We start from the raw sequence: 8,615 nt of genomic DNA on the forward strand, positions 1-8,615 counted from the left end.
ACCTAAAAATCACAGCAAACTCTTCTTTCTGTGTGGTCTAAAACATTTATCACTTTTTCCTATAGAAGGAAGGAAATGCTATATTTAGCATTTTGTGGTAGACAGTAATAAGTGATTCTGAGATCTGATAATTACTAGAAGATTTATTCCATTAACAAACCAATATCCCTGGTATTTAAGTTTTGCCAAGCGCAGGCATGACTGATTAGCAATTTTGTCTCTGAACATAAAAAAAGTAAATGACCAGTTAGCATACTATTCTATATTTCACCATTAATGAAATTGTACTGAGAAGGTTTAAAAAGAATTTTCTTTTTATTGACAAGAAAATGGAGCATTTCCTCTGAGAAGAATTAGTTTCTTAAAAAAAAAAAAAAGCATGACACTTGGGAATAATGGAAGAATGTTAAAAAAGAAACTCAAGAGATTATAAATAAATATTTAGTGATAGATACTTGGTGGATATTACATTTACACAAAATGTCACACTGAGATTTAGCAAAAGTGTTATGGCTGCCTAGTATTGAATACTGGTCCCTCCTGACCTGGCTTCCTCACTTTTAGCCTCTTCCTCTGCTCTCCCCAATAAATGCCTGATGCTCCACTCATACCAAACTAAATATGCATTTCCATCCAACAAGAAAGACCCCTCTTGCCCTCAAGTCCAAAGAGACTAAGAGATTACTTTAAACTCTTCCATTTGGAACACCAACACTTTAAATCTTTTTAAAACCACTATACTTCTTTCCTCCTTGCTAACATATTGTCTGCTGTGTAACTTTTTCTAAAATAGACGTTTTGTCTACTTTGGAAATCACTGAGGTAGATTATTTCTTCTTTGATGATTTCTCCAAAGGTCATACAAAACTCCTCAAGTGCATCGTGTGCCTAGTGGAGCTATGGCTTGTGGTCCCAAAGAGCATCTGAGGCATGTAGTAGTCCCAAGGCATTGGATGCTAGACAATCTGACCAGTGTGCTTGCCCCTTGTCTATCCACCAGTCTCTACAGCTGAGAGAATGTCTATCAAAATTTTCTTAAATAACAGACTTAAGTATGCCCTGATAGGAGATAATGTAAAGATTTGCATGTGGTAGTTCATTAAGATTGATGGACCAAGTCAGCTGGGCTACACCAAATAGTGTTGGTTTTTCCAGTTGTCTGCAGTGCCAGGGAGAGTAGGAAATAGAAGTGAGCTAAGTGAGCAAATAGTTTTCCCTTTGGGGAGTGAGGTCAGAAGAAAGGAATACTCACATGTGAATCATAGTGTACATAAACCTAATTATAGATTTCTCAATCTTATACATTTTATATAATAATAAAGTCAAATCAAACTTACAAACTCTATCTTGAATACTTAAAAGCAATAAAATTCAAATTTACCACATTAACTTAATGTGAAAATTAAAATTGTTTTGCTGAATCTAAGTTGCCACATCACCCTATTACCTTAGTCTATAAGAGCTTTGAGTTTGTGATATACCTATATCTATATATCTACATTGGTGCATATATATATAAATAGTTATAGATATAGATATTTATCTACTTATTTACCTATATAGGTATACATCTGCCTATCTATATATAATGCTATGCTAGGAAAAAAAAATGATGGCAAAGTCTAAACTGATAAAACTAAGCCTTCTGGTAATATGGATGTTATCAGCATTGACAAGACCACAGAGAATCATCATCTGATCTATGACACCAAGAGTCTCTGCTGTTCATTATATCTTGCCTGAGGAGCAAAGTACAGTTGTATAGAGTAAGAAAGATCTTTGTGGGCACAAAAAGAATCCCTTATCTGATGACCCATGATACTCCCATTATCTTCTACCCTTATCCCCTCAGCAAGGTGAACTACAACACTCAGATTAATTTAGAGATTGGTAAGATTATCAATTTCATCGAATTTGACACTGGTAACCTGTGGGACACTGGGAAGAATTTATGTAATCACCACATAGACATCATGGCTCTCTGGATGTGGTTAGTGTAAAAGATGCCAATGATAACAGCTTTGCTTACCTGGCTTTCCAAAAGTTTCGTTAGTGGAAAACACAATGAACCATCGATTTCTCTTAACTAAGGGAAAGGTATCCACTTCACCATTATTGAAGAAAGAAAGAGACTGGTGGCCAAAGCAATGGGTAAAATGATCTTTTGGTGATGATTGGAGAGCCCTTGGCGGGGGGGGCGGGGGGGGGGTTAATTAAAGATAACAGCACAGAAAAGAAAAACAAAAACTTGTCAAGAGATGAAGCATCTTGCCAGTTGTGCAGATTCAAAGTGACCTTCCTTAAATTCCTTACCTTATGTGCTTCAAGTTTATACCAAAGCACTTTAACCAAGAATCTAAAATTCTCAAACACACTCCAAGCTTTTTCTTCCATTAATATTAGATGTCTGACTTCGGTGCTAGTCTTCTAGCCAGACACATAAAACTTCACTTTCAGCCACAATCTCTGTCTTCCACTTCTGCAGAAGCGCTGATTCCAAAGACGCTACTCTTTTTCCAGGTTGTGTAAGTTACTCTTTGTTGCTCAGAATCATTCTCTTGTCGAATCATCCTTTTTATTTTAATTTGCTTAGTGTTTTATTTATTTCTGAGAGATAGAGACAGAGCATGAGTGAGGGAGAAACAAAGAGAGAGGGAGACACAGATTCTGAAGCAGGCTCCAAGCTCTGAGCTGTCAGCAGAGCCTGACACGGGGCTCGAACCCACGAAGCATGAGATCATGACCTGAGTTGAAGTTGAATGCTTAACTGACTGAGCCACCCAGGCGCCCCTCTTCTTGCCAAATGATTCTTTCCGTATTCCACATATATTCTGAATTTTCTTATTGCTTTCTGTGTTTTTAATCACATCTAATTTCATTTTGCTGTAATCACGTACTTTTTCCTAGCATTGTTAGTATTTTTACTACACATCCAAACTAAAAGAGAGAAAAAAAAAAAAAAAACAAGAGTGTGGATTTTCAAACACTACCATTACACTGAGTCAACCTTTCCTTTTCTTATTCCTTGTCAACACCTTTTACCAATTTTGTCTATCTCCTCTTAAAATCTCACTTCCTTTACAAACCTTTAAGGACCTTGTTCATATATGAGCATTCATAGGCCAGAGGAATTGGGGTCCCAGAGCTGTTTTCCACCTAACCCTTGCCTCAGCCATGAACTGCTCTTTCCTACCACACCAAATTACAGTTAATCTTACATCTTGTATGCAGGTGTGGAAGCCTCAAATTGAGGAACACACAGTGACAATACAACTGAAACATCGAAACTGCTTTATCAGCCTTGACTGCTTACACTCCGATGGTTAAAAGAGAAAGAAATGAAATTCTAATATTCAAGTCTCGCCACATTTAAAGATATTTTAACCACTACTCTACTTGGCTCTTTGTTATAGTATCTGGAATCTTTATCAATACACAAATGGAATGGGATCTAGAAATAGAATAGAAAAAGAAATAGCATCCATTTATGTAAACTAGAGCTATAATTCTTATACTTCATAACTTGCGACCTGAGGTTCTTATTTGCTATATGAAGATATAACTAAAAATTCTGGTAATTGCTGAAACGGAAAGAGCAAGGTAGTGCGATAAAGGATAATCAAGGGTCAAGAATTTTCTCAGATATAGTGATTAGAGAAAATCACTCTGAGGAAAGGATATTTCCACAGTGACATGACCTGGTAATGTGAAGGGCAAGGAGAAAAACTTTCAAAGTGAGGCAAACTTCAGGGGTGAAGATCCTGGAGGAGATAAAAAAAAAAAATTAGGCTGTTAGAGACACTGAAAGAATTCCAGATGACTCGGCTTGGTAGGTAATTGGAAACTGCCCTGAGATGAACTTGGTGAGCTAGCAGAGGCCAGAACGTGCAGGGTCTTGCAGGTCAAGGTTAGGGGTTGGTCTTTACTCTTGGTGTAATGGTAAGCTGTTGAAAGATTTAAAATAAGGGAGTGGTGTAGTTGCAGTTGCGTTTTAAACATATGAGTTCCCTTGTTGTGGATTGAAGAAAAGAGAAAGGCGAGAATAGAAGCAACATGAGCTCTTCAGAGGCTGTTATGGAGTCCAAGAAATAATGAGAGCTTCATGTAAGACCATGGAGGTGCTGCAGAACAATGGAAAGAAATGGCCAAATCTGATGTGCTTTGAGATATATTTTGATAGATATATTCAGAAACAAATATGTATAACATTATATATAATATATATTTGGATAAGACTTGCAGAAGCACTGGATTTGGACAATAAAGGAAAAAGGAAATAAGAGTTCCATTTGTAATAGATTAAGAATGAGATGATTATATGTGTATGAGTAAATTTAGGCTTCTATTGTAAACAATCCTCAAATTTCCTGATTTATCAAAAGCTTGTTTCTCATTCATGCAACAGACTATCATGTGTCATCTTGGCCACATAACTTTCCTAAGAAGCTCTTTTCTACCTGGTGGCTTGGGGACTGATCTTTTCTATATTCTGGCTCTATCTTTTTTTTAGGTCCTTAGGGTGTTTTCTATCCAGTATGCTAATGAATAAACAGAGCAGGAGCAAGCAGGAAGATTTGGGCAAGAATACATATAGGCCTGTTTGGGCAATGACATCACATCCACCATATTACATTGGCCAACCTCAATCACATGGTCTAGATTAATTGCAAGAGAGACTGTGTAGTCCAGTTATGTGCTCAGGAAGAAAAGGAGAAGGCATAGCAATCTTGCCATAAACTTCAGCAGGAGTGTCAAATAGTCTTTGAGATCTAAAGTTTGAAGCATTCTCTCAAATAAGAAAGAAATCAAAAACAAATGTCCATTGAGTCCCATTTCCAATGATCTAACCTAGGCATTTCAGAGGGTACAGTGATGAACACCCCTTTTTTTACTACCCACAAGGGCTGTGTAATGTAACTGAAAAAAAGAAGATAAAAACATTGTAAAAACATTGTAAAAGAAAATAATTGGGTATATCACAGAGCAGCAAATAATTACCAAACAAGTGATGTACACAAAGTATCATATATTGGGGTGAGGAGAGCAAATTCACAGGCTTGCATGAGGCTTGAAGTTTCCTAAATGAGGAAGAATTTTAAGTGATCATAAAGAATATATGCGTTATCCAGGAACAAAAAAAGATAAAAGACAATTTTTTGGGGCACAGGGAAATGCATTAGTAAAAATCAATTTTTTCCACTGTTTAGAATAACTGGTTTTTGGTTATAATTAGCACTCTTTTGAGACCACAGATTTCAATGTCAGTTAACTATGTAGTAACCAGCTACTTAATAATTATATTCAAAGTGATGTTTATGTGACTTAATGCAATTTTTCTCTTTCCAGATAGGCTTATGTTTATAGGTACAGCCCTAGGTGCTAAATAAAGATGGACTCATTCACACTCTGAGTTCAAATCTGTAATCCACTGTTCCTGGTCTACACAATTATAAAGAAGAAATGTCAAGGTTCTCCAGGGGATCCAGTCAATGGTCAGTTGGCTAAGGAGAATTTCCACATGTTTTGTATATATATAGATATGACCTTGTGAGGATCAGCAGAAAGGCTAGCAACCAGCTGCAGAAACAGAGTCAAGGAAGTGGGAGCAGGGGATGACTTGTCTGTGTCTTAGACAGAAAGAACTTCCCTCAACTGCTTTGTCTATAATTAGGTTCGAACTCTCAGATCAAGCAGTCAAGGTCAGAAGACGGAGCCAGGTCTGAAGAGAACTATCGTGATTCACCCCTTTGGAGTCTGCCTTTGGCCATACTGAAACAGATTGATGATGATGATGACGTCAATAATGGTAATAATTTGCACCAACTTGGGAGCTTTAATGTTACATTTTCAAAGATGTTATAAACATTAATTAATTAATTAATTAAGCCCTCCAGCAGTTCCTAAGGTAGCCATTACCTGTATTGTACAAATAATTAACCAAAGCAAAAAAAGGTTAAGTGGGCAGGCTGAAGTTACATGGGAAATAAAAGCTAGGAAAACAGAGACAAAGTTGGCTTATTAATGTCATTCCTTGGGAAATGAAGATAAGTTTGTAGAACCCATAATGAACTATGGGCAAAAGAGTAGAAATCTGAGGTCCAGGGGTATCCAGGGCTCTCTCAGAATTTCTCAGAAAGTCAGTAATCTAACAGGGCGGTGTCCTTGAAGCTCTGATGCTCCGACACCTGGCCAAGATGGCCCTTCCCACCCCTGCGAGCTTCTGCGCAGGTGCCTCGCCACAGTGATGTGATACACTCCCTACTTCCTTTAACGGAATGCAGCTGAACTGCAGGTAGAAATGGGGTTATTTACTTTGGTTTCTCAACATCGAATACAGCGCTGGGCATGGATATGATACAATATACACATTTTCAATAAATACTGCATAGGTTAAATTTTGTTTTTATCAACTTAGCCTGAAGTACAAAACAAACAAACAAACAAAAAACAAACAAACAAACAAAAACCACTATAAAGTAAAATCATTCCAAAAAGCAAAGGGATTACTGACTGGATTGAAAGGAAAGGAGCCCCAATGTAGAATATAGAGGACTGAACATTGACAGTGAACACTGAGCCTGAAAGACATGCCTAAATTTGGCCCTCTCCCTCATCTTCAGTTTACTTACCTGCAAAAAGTAATAATACTACCAGCCTCAGAGAGTTGTTACAGGGCCAAATGGCATAGTATGTGCAGATCACCTATCTCTAGACCATCCTAAGCCCACAATAAACACTCATGTGCTTTCCTCCTTTTAAAACCCAAAGTATCACTAAACCTTCACAGTTGGAAATACCAAGAAGTAATCTTCTTGCCTCTAGGTTGAAAGGGTTATTTTCACCTGGAAAGCCCCTTCTCAGCAAGGTGAAAGGAAGGGAATATGAAAATATGAGAAAGTAAAGACCAAAGCACAACTATAATTCCATTTGAGCAGAACAGCCATAGGAAAATCTAAATAAATGAAAATGTTGAATATTAGCTCATTTACCTGATACAAACAGTCCCAAATTAATTTAAGGACCTTGCACATTTAATATAAATACTAACTATCTATATTAACTCAACTTGAATGCATGATTAACACAATCAATCTCACCCAATCCTACAAGTTTTAAGTTTTAATCCTTTCAAAGTTTAATCCTTTCAAGTTTTAAGACTTGAAAACAAGATGGAAAAAACTTAGTGGGAGGAAAGGGGAGGGGCAGGTAGGTGGAGGAAGAAAGGGAGGAACAAGGTCAGGTCCAGTGGCAGGTGTAGGAACAGGTGCTCAGGGTGGGTAGGGGCCATGGAAATGAAAATAAGAGGTTATACAAACCATGTCTATATGCGTTCACACACACACACACACACACACACACACACACACAGTCTACCCCTTAATCATATGTTTAATTAAGCTTATAAAAGATGAGAATTGGGTTTTAACCACATCTTACTTTGATTTGCTCCATATGATTAATCTCATAAAATTTAGTTTATTTTGCTATTTCTAACAGTCTTGAGGATATACCTATTCAAATTGAAAAGACAATGGATCTTTCTTGCAGCTCCTGAAAAATTCCACTTGAGATAATAGTTTTTACCTTTAATTGATATTGGGTGTGATGTTCTTAGCTTTTTCTTGTTAGCTGTCCCGGGTCTAAGGCGACTAGGGGTTCATGAGAGGATAATGAAGGATAAACACTGGGGATTTGGAGAGAGACACCGAGAGAGCTCCCTGAAAAGCTGAGCTTAGGAATCTAGAAAACAGATATATATGCTGCCTGATAGTGTTAGCTTCTCAAAAAATAGGAAGACAAAAAATAATTGGGATTATACCTAAGATTACTACAAGGTAGAATAATTATCTTTATTCGTTGTTGTTTGATACTGAAATCTATCCCTGGGCTTAATATCAATATACTATGAGATCACATGTAACAGTTGAGCCAAGCGCCATGTATTAGTATGTTTGGCTCTATTAAATGCTTTGGAAAGAAGCAATAAAAACTTAGTTGTAAGTGGTAGACAGACACAATTTTATCATCTGTCATTGCCATTAAGTTAAATCAACATGGAATTGAAGCAAGTGCATGTTAAAGCAGTAATTGTATATATGACACATCTTCAATGTAACAAATATTTTCACTGTATTAACAATTTTTTTAAGTATTTATGTTTGGGAGAGAGAGTGAGAGTGCATGAGAGGGGGAGGGGCGGAGAGAGCAGACAGAGGATATGAAGCTGACTCTGCACCAATAGCAGAGAGCCCGATGCGGGGCTCGAACTCGTGAGATCATGACCTGAGCCAAAGTGATGTTTAACTGAATAAGCCACCTAGGCGCCCCTATTGCACTATTTGATCATTCTTGCTTGATGTGGCAATATCTGATGAATAAGCTGACAGATAAAATATGGATTTGTTAACAGTCAAATATAAATGAGATAAAAAGTTGAACCAGAAAACCAAGCAAATGTGATCTTTTTCTTAAAGTCAGGTGGGTCCTTAGTTAGTTCTTTTGGTTAGCATAACTCAAATTCTGGTTTTAAAATTTAGAACTTACACTGCATTGAGACTTACAAGTATTCCCATTACCTCTACAGAGCATTAGGGTAGATTTGATGTTAGCATCAG

General features: G+C 37.1%; 1 pseudogene; it reads left to right on the forward strand.

Moving 5' to 3' along the window:
* The first annotated feature begins 899 nt into the window (after window positions 1-899).
* LOC102963409 lies at window positions 900-7,730 on the forward strand (annotated as a pseudogene).
* Window positions 7,731-8,615: the final 885 nt, after the last annotated feature.

The sequence above is a fragment of the Panthera tigris genome, chromosome F3 (genome assembly GCF_018350195.1).
Source record: "Panthera tigris isolate Pti1 chromosome F3, P.tigris_Pti1_mat1.1, whole genome shotgun sequence".
Taxonomy (NCBI): domain Eukaryota; kingdom Metazoa; phylum Chordata; class Mammalia; order Carnivora; family Felidae; genus Panthera; species Panthera tigris.